General features: G+C 45.0%; 19 non-coding genes across 19 annotated transcripts; all 19 read right to left on the bottom strand.

The window, feature by feature from the left end:
- Positions 1 to 298: 298 nt before the first annotated feature.
- trnav-aac (transfer RNA valine (anticodon AAC)) lies at positions 299 to 371 on the bottom strand. The gene has a single exon. It is a non-coding gene; the product is annotated as a tRNA-Val (tRNA).
- Positions 372 to 1,433: 1,062 nt separating this feature from the next.
- trnas-gcu (transfer RNA serine (anticodon GCU)) lies at positions 1,434 to 1,515 on the bottom strand. The gene has a single exon. It is a non-coding gene; the product is annotated as a tRNA-Ser (tRNA).
- Positions 1,516 to 2,165: 650 nt separating this feature from the next.
- trnav-aac (transfer RNA valine (anticodon AAC)) lies at positions 2,166 to 2,235 on the bottom strand. Its single transcript has one exon. It is a non-coding gene; the product is annotated as a tRNA-Val (tRNA).
- An 813-nt stretch (positions 2,236 to 3,048) lies between these two features.
- On the bottom strand, positions 3,049 to 3,120 carry trnac-gca (transfer RNA cysteine (anticodon GCA)). Its single transcript has one exon. It is a non-coding gene; the product is annotated as a tRNA-Cys (tRNA).
- A 472-nt stretch (positions 3,121 to 3,592) lies between these two features.
- trnas-gcu (transfer RNA serine (anticodon GCU)) lies at positions 3,593 to 3,674 on the bottom strand. Its single transcript has one exon. It is a non-coding gene; the product is annotated as a tRNA-Ser (tRNA).
- Positions 3,675 to 4,491: 817 nt separating this feature from the next.
- On the bottom strand, positions 4,492 to 4,564 carry trnav-aac (transfer RNA valine (anticodon AAC)). Its single transcript has one exon. It is a non-coding gene; the product is annotated as a tRNA-Val (tRNA).
- An 813-nt stretch (positions 4,565 to 5,377) lies between these two features.
- trnac-gca (transfer RNA cysteine (anticodon GCA)) lies at positions 5,378 to 5,449 on the bottom strand. Its single transcript has one exon. It is a non-coding gene; the product is annotated as a tRNA-Cys (tRNA).
- A 472-nt stretch (positions 5,450 to 5,921) lies between these two features.
- trnas-gcu (transfer RNA serine (anticodon GCU)) lies at positions 5,922 to 6,003 on the bottom strand. The gene has a single exon. It is a non-coding gene; the product is annotated as a tRNA-Ser (tRNA).
- Positions 6,004 to 6,820: 817 nt separating this feature from the next.
- trnav-aac (transfer RNA valine (anticodon AAC)) lies at positions 6,821 to 6,893 on the bottom strand. Its single transcript has one exon. It is a non-coding gene; the product is annotated as a tRNA-Val (tRNA).
- An 817-nt stretch (positions 6,894 to 7,710) lies between these two features.
- trnac-gca (transfer RNA cysteine (anticodon GCA)) lies at positions 7,711 to 7,782 on the bottom strand. The gene has a single exon. It is a non-coding gene; the product is annotated as a tRNA-Cys (tRNA).
- A 461-nt stretch (positions 7,783 to 8,243) lies between these two features.
- Positions 8,244 to 8,325, bottom strand: trnas-gcu (transfer RNA serine (anticodon GCU)). The gene has a single exon. It is a non-coding gene; the product is annotated as a tRNA-Ser (tRNA).
- An 816-nt stretch (positions 8,326 to 9,141) lies between these two features.
- Positions 9,142 to 9,214, bottom strand: trnav-aac (transfer RNA valine (anticodon AAC)). The gene has a single exon. It is a non-coding gene; the product is annotated as a tRNA-Val (tRNA).
- A 1,062-nt stretch (positions 9,215 to 10,276) lies between these two features.
- On the bottom strand, positions 10,277 to 10,358 carry trnas-gcu (transfer RNA serine (anticodon GCU)). The gene has a single exon. It is a non-coding gene; the product is annotated as a tRNA-Ser (tRNA).
- Positions 10,359 to 11,008: 650 nt separating this feature from the next.
- On the bottom strand, positions 11,009 to 11,081 carry trnav-aac (transfer RNA valine (anticodon AAC)). The gene has a single exon. It is a non-coding gene; the product is annotated as a tRNA-Val (tRNA).
- Positions 11,082 to 11,894: 813 nt separating this feature from the next.
- trnac-gca (transfer RNA cysteine (anticodon GCA)) lies at positions 11,895 to 11,966 on the bottom strand. Its single transcript has one exon. It is a non-coding gene; the product is annotated as a tRNA-Cys (tRNA).
- Positions 11,967 to 12,438: 472 nt separating this feature from the next.
- On the bottom strand, positions 12,439 to 12,520 carry trnas-gcu (transfer RNA serine (anticodon GCU)). Its single transcript has one exon. It is a non-coding gene; the product is annotated as a tRNA-Ser (tRNA).
- An 817-nt stretch (positions 12,521 to 13,337) lies between these two features.
- Positions 13,338 to 13,410, bottom strand: trnav-aac (transfer RNA valine (anticodon AAC)). Its single transcript has one exon. It is a non-coding gene; the product is annotated as a tRNA-Val (tRNA).
- An 817-nt stretch (positions 13,411 to 14,227) lies between these two features.
- trnac-gca (transfer RNA cysteine (anticodon GCA)) lies at positions 14,228 to 14,299 on the bottom strand. Its single transcript has one exon. It is a non-coding gene; the product is annotated as a tRNA-Cys (tRNA).
- A 461-nt stretch (positions 14,300 to 14,760) lies between these two features.
- trnas-gcu (transfer RNA serine (anticodon GCU)) lies at positions 14,761 to 14,842 on the bottom strand. Its single transcript has one exon. It is a non-coding gene; the product is annotated as a tRNA-Ser (tRNA).
- Positions 14,843 to 14,893: the final 51 nt, after the last annotated feature.

Raw genomic sequence — 14,893 nt, forward strand, 5'->3', positions numbered from 1 at the left:
ATCTCTAACAAAGTGTTTATTTCAGTCGAACAGAGGACATTTGTGATAACCACATCACCACAGAAACCTGTTCCTTTGGATTCTATGTTTATTTTGATAGATTTGGCCACACACTTTCTCTCTGTGCAACACTTCCCAAAGGGGCAATGCTTTTCGCCCACTTGAGAACTGGCCACCTTTCATGTGTGAAGCGAATGTGACGGGCGGAACTGTGTGTAACTTTAAAAGTGCTTCATGATACAAGGAGTAACGTGGCTCAAGAAAGGAATTTAACTCGCAGCGTATCAAAAAAACACACTGTTTCTGCCCGGTTTCGAACCGAGGACCTTTCGCGTGTTAGGCGAACGTGATAACCACTACACTACAGAAACCCACATACTCTGACACTTGGTTGTATCAACGCATTTTGTCACATATTTTGCGATCGTTTGAAGGGACCGCACAAACTGTATGAGAAAGGCGGTGCATTTCCCAGAAATGCATGGATGCTTCTTCTGAAACCGGCAAACAGCTACACACTTCTTAGTTTGGATATCTCTCCGATTTGTTTCAGAGATGACGTGTGAGCAGTCAAGTCTCAGCTCTGCGATCTGACCGAATAACGCAGATATTTCCAAACCTGCTGCTGGTCGGCTACTGTCCTGCAGACTTCAGTTTCAACCCACCTCCAACACAACAGTCTGTAATTATCAAGCAACCTTGAACACCTTGATAAGCTGCTTCAGATAAGTTTCATTGGGGTTGGAGCTAAAATCCGCAGGGCGGAAGCTCACCAGGAGCAGGGTCAAAGACCCCTGCTATAGTGTGAGCACACAATTTGTGAACTTTGGCTTCACATCGCATGGGATTTACTCGTATAGTGTACGTTGGCATTTAGCCACGGCTGTGCTGAAATGGCACAGTGTATGCTCGTCTTTAGCGTTAGAACAGGGGTAGGCAACGCCGGTCCTGAAGTGCCGCAATGCTGCAGATTTTATTTCCAACCCTGAATAAACCTCATCCACCTGTGGTTCGCAGGTGACCTTTAGACCTAGGCCTGTTCATGTGGGCCTGATTGGAGCTGGAGCTAAACTCTGCAGGACTGCTGCACTCCAGGACCTACGTGAAAAGGATCCATGATGAACTTTGAGTCCGAAAGATTAACGCGGCAAACTACCGCAAGAGGTTACGGACATACAGGCTTAAGGGGGCACCCGGATTTGAAACCGCTCAACCCAGTCTTTACCACTTTCTAGACAGTTGGCACATAGTCTGAAACTTTAAAGTCTGAAAACACTCAAGTGTCCATCAGAGACTCTGGATTGTAAGCACTTCAAAACTGGTGCAACGAAAACACGTTGCTTTGTCTAATGGGTAGCAGATCACTCCTAGAGGTGTGAGAAACAACGTAAGCTTCGGCAATGTTGCGTCTTAAAGAAAGTTCAACGTCACAACGACGAGGATGGGATTCGAACCCACGCGTGCAGAGCACAATGGATTAGCAGTCCATCGCCTTAACCACTCGGCCACCTCGTCCTGTGAGGCCATCCTGTGAGACTTTCCCGTAACGCCTGCTGTGGGGCATTTTGCGATTCCTAAATTACCACCAAGTACGTAGTAGCGTGCATCAAATTGTTTCCGTTGTTGGTGTAATTAAACGTTATCTTTTAGAAAGCGTTCATTTTGGCCTGACAGAAGGGAAACGCCTGAAGAGAACTGTGCATGAGCAATCCATCGCCTTAGACATGTTTAGAAATAATTTCAAGGACTGACCTTTAATTGATTGGGGTTCTTTTTCAAAATAGTTTTCATCGGATTTCGACATGAAACAGGCAAAAACCAAAGGAGACATATATATACTTTCAAATAAAAACTTTAGAAAAAAAACATAAAAAGCGCCTATTTATTTTTGTGTTTATTAGAGGCCTGACATCACATACAACCATGTTTAGCACTTTCAACAGTGTTTTATGTAATTTCAAAGGGTTTCCTGTAAAATGATACCAAACTTTTGTATGTAAACCTCTGCATGTGGGTATGGGAAGCTTTTGAAATTGGGTAGGCCAAATCCAGGCGAAAATCCCCAAAATAGCTTCAGGGTGTAAGAAGTTAAAAGTGCTTCATGATACAAGGAGTAACGTGGCTCAAGAAAGGAATTTAACTCGCAGCGTATCAAAAGAACACACTGTTTCTGCCCGGTTTCGAACCGAGGACCTTTCGCGTGTTAGGCGAACGTGATAACCACTACACTACAACCCACATACTCTGACACTTGGTTGTATCAACGCATTTTGTCACATATTTTGCGATCGTTTGAAGGGACCGCACAAACTGTATGAGAAAGGCGGTGCATTTCCCAGAAATGCATGGATGCTTCTTCTGAAACCGGCAAACAGCTACACACTTCTTAGTTTGGATATCTCTCCGATTTGTTTCAGAGATGACGTGTGAGCAGTCAAGTCTCAGCTCTGCGATCTGACCGAATAACGCAGATATTTCCAAACCTGCTGCTGGTCGGCTACTGTCCTGCAGACTTCAGTTTCAACCCACCTCCAACACAACAGTCTGTAATTATCAAGCAACCTTGAACACCTTGATAAGCTGCTTCAGATAAGTTTCATTGGGGTTGGAGCTAAAATCCGCAGGGCGGAAGCTCACCAGGAGCAGGGTCAAAGACCCCTGCTATAGTGTGAGCACACAATTTGTGAACTTTGGCTTCACATCGCATGGGATTTACTCGTATAGTGTACGTTGGCATTTAGCCACGGCTGTGCTGAAATGGCACAGTGTATGCTCGTCTTTAGCGTTAGAACAGGGGTAGGCAACGCCGGTCCTGAAGTGCCGCAATGCTGCAGATTTTATTTCCAACCCTGAATAAACCTCATCCACCTGTGGTTCGCAGGTGACCTTTAGACCTAGGCCTGTTCATGTGGGCCTGATTGGAGCTGGAGCTAAACTCTGCAGGACTGCTGCACTCCAGGACCTACGTGAAAAGGATCCATGATGAACTTTGAGTCCGAAAGATTAACGCGGCAAACTACCGCAAGAGGTTACGGACATACAGGCTTAAGGGGGCACCCGGATTTGAAACGGGGACCTCTTGATCTGCAGTCAAATGCTCTACCACTGAGCTATACCCCCTATGAGAACACACGTGACTGAAGAATTGAAAAACCAACATGTGTTATGCTTCACCACAGTTAAAGCTGTCTGGATAATGTCCAAGTGAACGGTTAGACCTCCCTATCTGCGTTTAAACGCTCTAGCACTGACCTATAAAAATTGTGCTAGAGACAACGTATGTTTTCAACCATTCCGCTAAGGTTTTTCAGTTGTTAAGATTCCTGTTCTGTTCCTCTTACAGCAAACATCAACAAAGGTAAATCCGCTCAACCCAGTCTTTACCACTTTCTAGACAGTTGGCACATAGTCTGAAACTTTAAAGTCTGAAAACACTCAAGTGTCCATCAGAGACTCTGGATTGTAAGCACTTCAAAACTGGTGCAACGAAAACACGTTGCTTTGTCTAATGGGTAGCAGATCACTCCTAGAGGTGTGAGAAACAACGTAAGCTTCGGCAATGTTGCGTCTTAAAGAAAGTTCAACGTCACAACGACGAGGATGGGATTCGAACCCACGCGTGCAGAGCACAATGGATTAGCAGTCCATCGCCTTAACCACTCGGCCACCTCGTCCTGTGAGACCATCCTGTGAGACTTTCCCGTAACGCCTGCTGTGGGGCATTTTGCGATTCCTAAATTACCACCAAGTACGTAGTAGCGTGCATCAAATTGTTTCCGTTGTTGGTGTAATTAAACGTTATCTTTTAGAAAGCGTTCATTTTGGCCTGACAGAAGGGAAACGCCTGAAGAGAACTGTGCATGAGCAATCCATCGCCTTAGACATGTTTAGAAATAATTTCAAGGACTGACCTTTAATTGATTGGGGTTCTTTTTCAAAATAGTTTTCATCGGATTTCGACATGAAACAGGCAAAAACCAAAGGAGACATTCAAGACTTTATTTAAAGGGAACAAGAGGTTTTCATTGGCTTATGTACACAGCCAACTGGCTGGGTAATGTTGACTAAACCTCAGTACACTTACCTGCCGTCCATTCAACTAACACTAACCGACGATCAGGTTTACAATAACGTGCATCAAACTGATGTAACTGTTGAGGTTGTTAAATCAACATGACCAAAACCCTGTCATATCTCTAACAAAGTGTTTATTTCAGTCGAACCGAGGACATTTGTGATAACCACATCACCACAGAAACCTGTTCCTTTAGATTCTATGTTTATTTTGATAGATTTGGCCACACACTTTCTCTCTGTGCAACACTTCCCAAAGGGGCAATGCTTTTCGCCCACTTGAGAACTGGCCACCTTTCATGCGTGAAGCGAATGTGACGGGCGGAACTGTGTGTAACTTTCAAAGTGCTTCATGATACAAGAAGTAACGTGGCTCAAGAAAGGAATTTAACTCGCAGCGTATCAAAAGGCATACACTGTTTCTGCCCGGTTTCGAACCGAGGACCTTTCGCGTGTTAGGCGAACGTGATAACCACTACACTACAGAAACCCACATGCTCTGACACTTGGTTGTATCAACACATTTTGTCACATATTTTGCGATCGGTTGAAGGGACCGCACAAACTGTATGAGAAAGGCGGTGCATTTCCCAGAAATGCATGGATGCTTCTTCTGAAACCGGCAAACAGCTACACACTTCTTAGTTTGGATATCTCTCCGATTTGTTTCAGAGATGACGTGTGAGCAGTCAAGTCTCAGCTCTGCGATCTGACCGAATAACGCAGATATTTCCAAACCTGCTGCTGGTCGGCTACTGTCCTGCAGACTTCAGTTTCAACCCACCTCCAACACAACAGTCTGTAATTATCAAGCAACCTTGAACACCTTGATAAGCTGCTTCAGATAAGTTTCATTGGGGTTGGAGCTAAAATCCGCAGGGCGGAAGCTCACCAGGAGCAGGGTCAAAGACCCCTGCTATAGTGTGAGCACACAATTTGTGAACTTTGGCTTCACATCGCATGGGATTTACTCGTATAGTGTACGTTGGCATTTAGCCACGGCTGTGCTGAAATGGCACAGTGTATGCTCGTCTTTAGCGTTAGAACAGGGGTAGGCAACGCCGGTCCTGAAGTGCCGCAATGCTGCAGATTTTATTTCCAACCCTGAATAAACCTCATCCACCTGTGGTTCGCAGGTGACCTTTAGACCTAGGCCTGTTCATGTGGGCCTGATTGGAGCTGGAGCTAAACTCTGCAGGACTGCTGCACTCCAGGACCTACGTGAAAAGGATCCATGATGAACTTTGAGTCCGAAAGATTAACGCGGCAAACTACCGCAAGAGGTTACGGACATACAGGCTTAAGGGGGCACCCGGATTTGAAACGGGGACCTCTTGATCTGCAGTCAAATGCTCTACCACTGAGCTATACCCCCTATGAGAACACACGTGACTGAAGAATTGAAAAACCAACATGTGTTATGCTTCACCACAGTTAAAGCTGTCTGGATAATGTCCAAGTGAACGGTTAGACCTCCCTATCTGCGTTTAAACGCTCTAGCACTGACCTATAAAAATTGTGCTAGAGACAACGTATGTTTTCAACCATTCCGCTAAGGTTTTTCAGTTGTTATGATTCCTGTTCTGTTCCTCTTACAGCAAACATCAACAAAGGTAAATCCGCTCAACCCAGTCTTTACCACTTTCTAGACAGTTGGCACATAGTCTGAAACTTTAAAGTCTGAAAACACTCAAGTGTCCATCAGAGACTCTGGATTGTAAGCACTTCAAAACTGGTGCAACGAAAACACGTTGCTTTGTCTAATGGGTAGCAGATCACTCCTAGAGGTGTGAGAAACAACGTAAGCTTCGGCAATGTTGCGTCTTAAAGAAAGTTCAACGTCACAACGACGAGGATGGGATTCGAACCCACGCGTGCAGAGCACAATGGATTAGCAGTCCATCGCCTTAACCACTCGGCCACCTCGTCCTGTGAGACCATCCTGTGAGACTTTCCCGTAACGCCTGCTGTGGGGCATTTTGCGATTCCTAAATTACCACCAAGTACGTAGTAGCGTGCATCAAATTGTTTCCGTTGTTGGTGTAATTAAACGTTATCTTTTAGAAAGCGTTCATTTTGGCCTGACAGAAGGGAAACGCCTGAAGAGAACTGTGCATGAGCAATCCATCGCCTTAGACATGTTTAGAAATAATTTCAAGGACTGACCTTTAATTGATTGGGGTTCTTTTTCAAAATAGTTTTCATCGGATTTCGACATGAAACAGGCAAAAACCAAAGGAGACATTCAAGACTTTATTTAAAGGGAACAAGAGGTTTTCATTGGCTTATGTACACAGCCAACTGGCTGGGTAATGTTGACTAAACCTCAGTACACTTACCTGCCGTCCATTCAACTAACACTAACCGACGATCAGGTTTACAATAACGTGCATCAAACTGATGTAACTGTTGAGGTTGTTAAATCAACATGACCAAAACCCTGTCATATCTCTAACAAAGTGTTTATTTCAGTCGAACCGAGGACATTTGTGATAACCACATCACCACAGAAACCTGTTCCTTTAGATTCTATGTTTATTTTGATAGATTTGGCCACACACTTTCTCTCTGTGCAACACTTCCCAAAGGGGCAATGCTTTTCGCCCACTTGAGAACTGGCCACCTTTCATGCGTGAAGCGAATGTGACGGGCGGAACTGTGTGTAACTTTCAAAGTGCTTCATGATACAAGAAGTAACGTGGCTCAAGAAAGGAATTTAACTCGCAGCGTATCAAAAGGCATACACTGTTTCTGCCCGGTTTCGAACCGAGGACCTTTCGCGTGTTAGGCGAACGTGATAACCACTACACTACAGAAACCCACATGCTCTGACACTTGGTTGTATCAACACATTTTGTCACATATTTTGCGATCGGTTGAAGGGACCGCACAAACTGTATGAGAAAGGCGGTGCATTTCCCAGAAATGCATGGATGCTTCTTCTGAAACCGGCAAACAGCTACACACTTCTTAGTTTGGATATCTCTCCGATTTGTTTCAGAGATGACGTGTGAGCAGTCAAGTCTCAGCTCTGCGATCTGACCGAATAACGCAGATATTTCCAAACCTGCTGCTGGCCGGCTACTGTCCTGCAGACTTCAGTTTCAACCCACCTCCAACACAACAGTCTGTAATTATCAAGCAACCTTGAACACCTTGATAAGCTGCTTCAGCTAAGTTTCATTGGGGTTGGAGCTAAAATCTGCAGGGCGGAAGCTCACCAGGAGCAGGGTCAAAGACCCCTGCTATAGTGTGAGCACACAATTTGTGAACTTTGGCTTCACATCGCATGGGATTTACTCGTATAGTGTACGTTGGCATTTAGCCACGACTGTGCTGAAATGGCACAGTGTATGCTCGTCTTTAGTGTTAGAACAGGGGTAGGCAACGCCGGTCCTGAAGTGCCGCAATGCTGCAGATTTTATTTCCAACCCTGAATAAACCTCATCCACCTGTGGTTCTCAGGTGACCTTTAGACCTTGGTTAGCCTGTTCATGTGGGCCTGATTGGAGCTGGAGCTAAACTCTGCAGGACTGCTGCACTCCAGGACCTACGTGAAAAGGATCCATGATGAACTTTGAGTCAGAAAGATTAACGCAGCAAACTACCGCAAGAGGTTACGGACATACAGGCTTAAGGGGACACCCGGATTTGAACCGGGGACCTCTTGATCTGCAGTCAAATGCTCTACCACTGAGCTATACCCCCTATGAGAACACGCGTGACTGAAGAATTGAAAAACCAACATGTGTTATGCTTCACCACAGTTAAAGCTGTCTTGATAATGTCCAAGTGAACGGTTAGACCTCCCTATCTGCGTTTAAACGCTCTAGCACTGACCTATAAAAATTGTGCTAGAGACAACGTATGTTTTCAACCATTCCGCTAAGGTTTTTCAGTTGTTATGATTCCTGTTCTGTTCCTCTTACAGCAAACATCAACAAAGGAAAATCCGCTCAACCCAGTCTTTACCACTTTCTAGACAGTTGGCACATAGTCTGAAACTTTAAAGTCTGAAAACACTCAAGTGTCCATCAGAGACTCTGGATTGTAAGCACTTCAAAACTGGTGCAACGAAAACACGTTGCTTTGTCTAATGGTAGCAGATCACTCCTAGAGGTGTGAGAAACAACGCAATGTTGCGTCTTAAAGAAAGTTCAACGTCACAACGACGAGGATGGGATTCGAACCCACGCATGCAGAGCACAATGGATTAGCAGTCCATCGCCTTAACCACTCGGCCACCTCGTCCTGTGAGGCTGTCCTGTGAGACTTTCCCGTAACGCCTGCTGTGGGGCATTATGCGATTCCTAAATTACCACCAAGTACGTAGTAGCGTGCATCAAATTGTTTCCGTTGTTGGTGTAATTAAACGTTATCTTTTAGAAAACGTTCATTTTGGCCTGACAGAAGGGAAACGCCTGAAGAGAACTGTGCATGAGCAATCCATCGCCTTAGACATGTTTAGAAATAATTTCAAGGACTGACCTTTAATTGATTGGGGTTCTTTTTCAAAATAGTTTTCATCGGATTTCGACATGAAACAGGCAAAAACCAAAGGAGACATTCAAGACTTTATTTAAAGGGAACAAGAGGTTTTCATTGGCTTATGTACACAGCCAACTGGCTGGGTAATGTTGACTAAACCTCAGTACACTTACCTGCCGTCCGTTCAACTAACACTAACCGACGATCAGGTTTACAATAACGTGCATCAAACTGATGTAACTGTTGAGGTTGTTAAATCAACATGACCAAAACCCTGTCATATCTCTAACAAAGTGTTTATTTCAGTCGAACCGAGGACATTTGTGATAACCACATCACCACAGAAACCTGTTCCTTTGGATTCTATGTTTATTTTGATAGATTTGGCCACACACTTTCTCTCTGTGCAACACTTCCCAAAGGGGCAATGCTTTTCGCCCACTTGAGAACTGGCCACCTTTCATGTGTGAAGCGAATGTGACGGGCGGAACTGTGTGTAACTTTAAAAGTGCTTCATGATACAAGGAGTAACGTGGCTCAAGAAAGGAATTTAACTCGCAGCGTATCAAAAGAACACACTGTTTCTGCCCGGTTTCGAACCGAGGACCTTTCGCGTGTTAGGCGAACGTGATAACCACTACACTACAGAAACCCACATACTCTGACACTTGGTTGTATCAACGCATTTTGTCACATATTTTGCGATCGTTTGAAGGGACCGCACAAACTGTATGAGAAAGGCGGTGCATTTCCCAGAAATGCATGGATGCTTCTTCTGAAACCGGCAAACAGCTACACACTTCTTAGTTTGGATATCTCTCCGATTTGTTTCAGAGATGACGTGTGAGCAGTCAAGTCTCAGCTCTGCGATCTGACCGAATAACGCAGATATTTCCAAACCTGCTGCTGGTCGGCTACTGTCCTGCAGACTTCAGTTTCAACCCACCTCCAACACAACAGTCTGTAATTATCAAGCAACCTTGAACACCTTGATAAGCTGCTTCAGATAAGTTTCATTGGGGTTGGAGCTAAAATCCGCAGGGCGGAAGCTCACCAGGAGCAGGGTCAAAGACCCCTGCTATAGTGTGAGCACACAATTTGTGAACTTTGGCTTCACATCGCATGGGATTTACTCGTATAGTGTACGTTGGCATTTAGCCACGGCTGTGCTGAAATGGCACAGTGTATGCTCGTCTTTAGCGTTAGAACAGGGGTAGGCAACGCCGGTCCTGAAGTGCCGCAATGCTGCAGATTTTATTTCCAACCCTGAATAAACCTCATCCACCTGTGGTTCGCAGGTGACCTTTAGACCTAGGCCTGTTCATGTGGGCCTGATTGGAGCTGGAGCTAAACTCTGCAGGACTGCTGCACTCCAGGACCTACGTGAAAAGGATCCATGATGAACTTTGAGTCCGAAAGATTAACGCGGCAAACTACCGCAAGAGGTTACGGACATACAGGCTTAAGGGGGCACCCGGATTTGAAACCGCTCAACCCAGTCTTTACCACTTTCTAGACAGTTGGCACATAGTCTGAAACTTTAAAGTCTGAAAACACTCAAGTGTCCATCAGAGACTCTGGATTGTAAGCACTTCAAAACTGGTGCAACGAAAACACGTTGCTTTGTCTAATGGGTAGCAGATCACTCCTAGAGGTGTGAGAAACAACGTAAGCTTCGGCAATGTTGCGTCTTAAAGAAAGTTCAACGTCACAACGACGAGGATGGGATTCGAACCCACGCGTGCAGAGCACAATGGATTAGCAGTCCATCGCCTTAACCACTCGGCCACCTCGTCCTGTGAGGCCATCCTGTGAGACTTTCCCGTAACGCCTGCTGTGGGGCATTTTGCGATTCCTAAATTACCACCAAGTACGTAGTAGCGTGCATCAAATTGTTTCCGTTGTTGGTGTAATTAAACGTTATCTTTTAGAAAGCGTTCATTTTGGCCTGACAGAAGGGAAACGCCTGAAGAGAACTGTGCATGAGCAATCCATCGCCTTAGACATGTTTAGAAATAATTTCAAGGACTGACCTTTAATTGATTGGGGTTCTTTTTCAAAATAGTTTTCATCGGATTTCGACATGAAACAGGCAAAAACCAAAGGAGACATATATATACTTTCAAATAAAAACTTTAGAAAAAAAACATAAAAAGCGCCTATTTATTTTTGTGTTTATTAGAGGCCTGACATCACATACAACCATGTTTAGCACTTTCAACAGTGTTTTATGTAATTTCAAAGGGTTTCCTGTAAAATGATACCAAACTTTTGTATGTAAACCTCTGCATGTGGGTATGGGAAGCTTTTGAAATTGGGTAGGCCAAATCCAGGCGAAAATCCCCAAAATAGCTTCAGGGTGTAAGAAGTTAAAAGTGCTTCATGATACAAGGAGTAACGTGGCTCAAGAAAGGAATTTAACTCGCAGCGTATCAAAAGAACACACTGTTTCTGCCCGGTTTCGAACCGAGGACCTTTCGCGTGTTAGGCGAACGTGATAACCACTACACTACAGAAACCCACATACTCTGACACTTGGTTGTATCAACGCATTTTGTCACATATTTTGCGATCGTTTGAAGGGACCGCACAAACTGTATGAGAAAGGCGGTGCATTTCCCAGAAATGCATGGATGCTTCTTCTGAAACCGGCAAACAGCTACACACTTCTTAGTTTGGATATCTCTCCGATTTGTTTCAGAGATGACGTGTGAGCAGTCAAGTCTCAGCTCTGCGATCTGACCGAATAACGCAGATATTTCCAAACCTGCTGCTGGTCGGCTACTGTCCTGCAGACTTCAGTTTCAACCCACCTCCAACACAACAGTCTGTAATTATCAAGCAACCTTGAACACCTTGATAAGCTGCTTCAGATAAGTTTCATTGGGGTTGGAGCTAAAATCCGCAGGGCGGAAGCTCACCAGGAGCAGGGTCAAAGACCCCTGCTATAGTGTGAGCACACAATTTGTGAACTTTGGCTTCACATCGCATGGGATTTACTCGTATAGTGTACGTTGGCATTTAGCCACGGCTGTGCTGAAATGGCACAGTGTATGCTCGTCTTTAGCGTTAGAACAGGGGTAGGCAACGCCGGTCCTGAAGTGCCGCAATGCTGCAGATTTTATTTCCAACCCTGAATAAACCTCATCCACCTGTGGTTCGCAGGTGACCTTTAGACCTAGGCCTGTTCATGTGGGCCTGATTGGAGCTGGAGCTAAACTCTGCAGGACTGCTGCACTCCAGGACCTACGTGAAAAGGATCCATGATGAACTTTGAGTCCGAAAGATTAACGCGGCAAACTACCGCAAGAGGTTACGGACATACAGGCTTAAGGGGGCACCCGGATTTGAAACGGGGACCTCTTGATCTGCAGTCAAATGCTCTACCACTGAGCTATACCCCCTATGAGAACACACGTGACTGAAGAATTGAAAAACCAACATGTGTTATGCTTCACCACAGTTAAAGCTGTCTGGATAATGTCCAAGTGAACGGTTAGACCTCCCTATCTGCGTTTAAACGCTCTAGCACTGACCTATAAAAATTGTGCTAGAGACAACGTATGTTTTCAACCATTCCGGTAAGGTTTTTCAGTTGTTATGATTCCTGTTCTGTTCCTCTTACAGCAAACATCAACAAAGGTAAATCCGCTCAACCCAGTCTTTACCACTTTCTAGACAGTTGGCACATAGTCTGAAACTTTAAAGTCTGAAAACACTCAAGTGTCCATCAGAGACTCTGGATTGTAAGCACTTCAAAACTGGTGCAACGAAAACACGTTGCTTTGTCTAATGGGTAGCAGATCACTCCTAGAGGTGTGAGAAACAACGTAAGCTTCGGCAATGTTGCGTCCTAAAGAAAGTTCAACGTCACAACGACGAGGATGGGATTCGAACCCACGCGTGCAGAGCACAATGGATTAGCAGTCCATCGCCTTAACCACTCGGCCACCTCGTCCTGTGAGACCATCCTGTGAGACTTTCCCGTAACGCCTGCTGTGGGGCATTTTGCGATTCCTAAATTACCACCAAGTACGTAGTAGCGTGCATCAAATTGTTTCCGTTGTTGGTGTAATTAAACGTTATCTTTTAGAAAGCGTTCATTTTGGCCTGACAGAAGGGAAACGCCTGAAGAGAACTGTGCATGAGCAATCCATCGCCTTAGACATGTTTAGAAATAATTTCAAGGACTGACCTTTAATTGATTGGGGTTCTTTTTCAAAATAGTTTTCATCGGATTTCGACATGAAACAGGCAAAAACCAAAGGAGACATTCAAGACTTTATTTAAAGGGAACAAGAGGTTTTCATTGGCTTATGTACACAGCCAACTGGCTGGGTAATGTTGACTAAACCTCAGTACACTTACCTGCCGTCCATTCAACTAACACTAACCGACGATCAGGTTTACAATAACGTGCATCAAACTGATGTAACTGTTGAGGTTGTTAAATCAACATGACCAAAACCCTGTCATATCTCTAACAAAGTGTTTATTTCAGTCGAACCGAGGACATTTGTGATAACCACATCACCACAGAAACCTGTTCCTTTAGATTCTATGTTTATTTTGATAGATTTGGCCACACACTTTCTCTCTGTGCAACACTTCCCAAAGGGGCAATGCTTTTCGCCCACTTGAGAACTGGCCACCTTTCATGCGTGAAGCGAATGTGACGGGCGGAACTGTGTGTAACTTTCAAAGTGCTTCATGATACAAGAAGTAACGTGGCTCAAGAAAGGAATTTAACTCGCAGCGTATCAAAAGGCATACACTGTTTCTGCCCGGTTTCGAACCGAGGACCTTTCGCGTGTTAGGCGAACGTGATAACCACTACACTACAGAAACCCACATGCTCTGACACTTGGTTGTATCAACACATTTTGTCACATATTTTGCGATCGGTTGAAGGGACCGCACAAACTGTATGAGAAAGGCGGTGCATTTCCCAGAAATGCATGGATGCTTCTTCTGAAACCGGCAAACAGCTACACACTTCTTAGTTTGGATATCTCTCCGATTTGTTTCAGAGATGACGTGTGAGCAGTCAAGTCTCAGCTCTGCGATCTGACCGAATAACGCAGATATTTCCAAACCTGCTGCTGGCCGGCTACTGTCCTGCAGACTTCAGTTTCAACCCACCTCCAACACAACAGTCTGTAATTATCAAGCAACCTTGAACACCTTGATAAGCTGCTTCAGCTAAGTTTCATTGGGGTTGGAGCTAAAATCTGCAGGGCGGAAGCTCACCAGGAGCAGGGTCAAAGACCCCTGCTATAGTGTGAGCACACAATTTGTGAACTTTGGCTTCACATCGCATGGGATTTACTCGTATAGTGTACGTTGGCATTTAGCCACGACTGTGCTGAAATGGCACAGTGTATGCTCGTCTTTAGTGTTAGAACAGGGGTAGGCAACGCCGGTCCTGAAGTGCCGCAATGCTGCAGATTTTATTTCCAACCCTGAATAAACCTCATCCACCTGTGGTTCTCAGGTGACCTTTAGACCTTGGTTAGCCTGTTCATGTGGGCCTGATTGGAGCTGGAGCTAAACTCTGCAGGACTGCTGCACTCCAGGACCTACGTGAAAAGGATCCATGATGAACTTTGAGTCAGAAAGATTAACGCAGCAAACTACCGCAAGAGGTTACAGACATACAGGCTTAAGGGGACACCCGGATTTGAACCGGGGACCTCTTGATCTGCAGTCAAATGCTCTACCACTGAGCTATACCCCCTATGAGAACACACGTGACTGAAGAATTGAAAAACCAACATGTGTTATGCTTCACCACAGTTAAAGCTGTCTTGATAATGTCCAAGTGAACGGTTAGACCTCCCTATCTGCGTTTAAACGCTCTAGCACTGACCTATAAAAATTGTGCTAGAGACAACGTATGTTTTCAACCATTCCGCTAAGGTTTTTCAGTTGTTATGATTCCTGTTCTGTTCCTCTTACAGCAAACATCAACAAAGGAAAATCCGCTCAACCCAGTCTTTACCACTTTCTAGACAGTTGGCACATAGTCTGAAACTTTAAAGTCTGAAAACACTCAAGTGTCCATCAGAGACTCTGGATTGTAAGCACTTCAAAACTGGTGCAACGAAAACACGTTGCTTTGTCTAATGGTAGCAGATCACTCCTAGAGGTGTGAGAAACAACGCAATGTTGCGTCTTAAAGAAAGTTCAACGTCACAACGACGAGGATGGGATTCGAACCCACGCATGCAGAGCACAATGGATTAGCAGTCCATCGCCTTAACCACTCGGCCACCTCGTCCTGTGAGGCTGCCTGTGAGACTTTCCCGTAACGCCTGCTGTGGGGCATTTT

The sequence above is a fragment of the Paramisgurnus dabryanus genome, chromosome 14, assembly GCF_030506205.2.
Source record: "Paramisgurnus dabryanus chromosome 14, PD_genome_1.1, whole genome shotgun sequence".
Lineage (NCBI taxonomy): Eukaryota > Metazoa > Chordata > Actinopteri > Cypriniformes > Cobitidae > Paramisgurnus > Paramisgurnus dabryanus.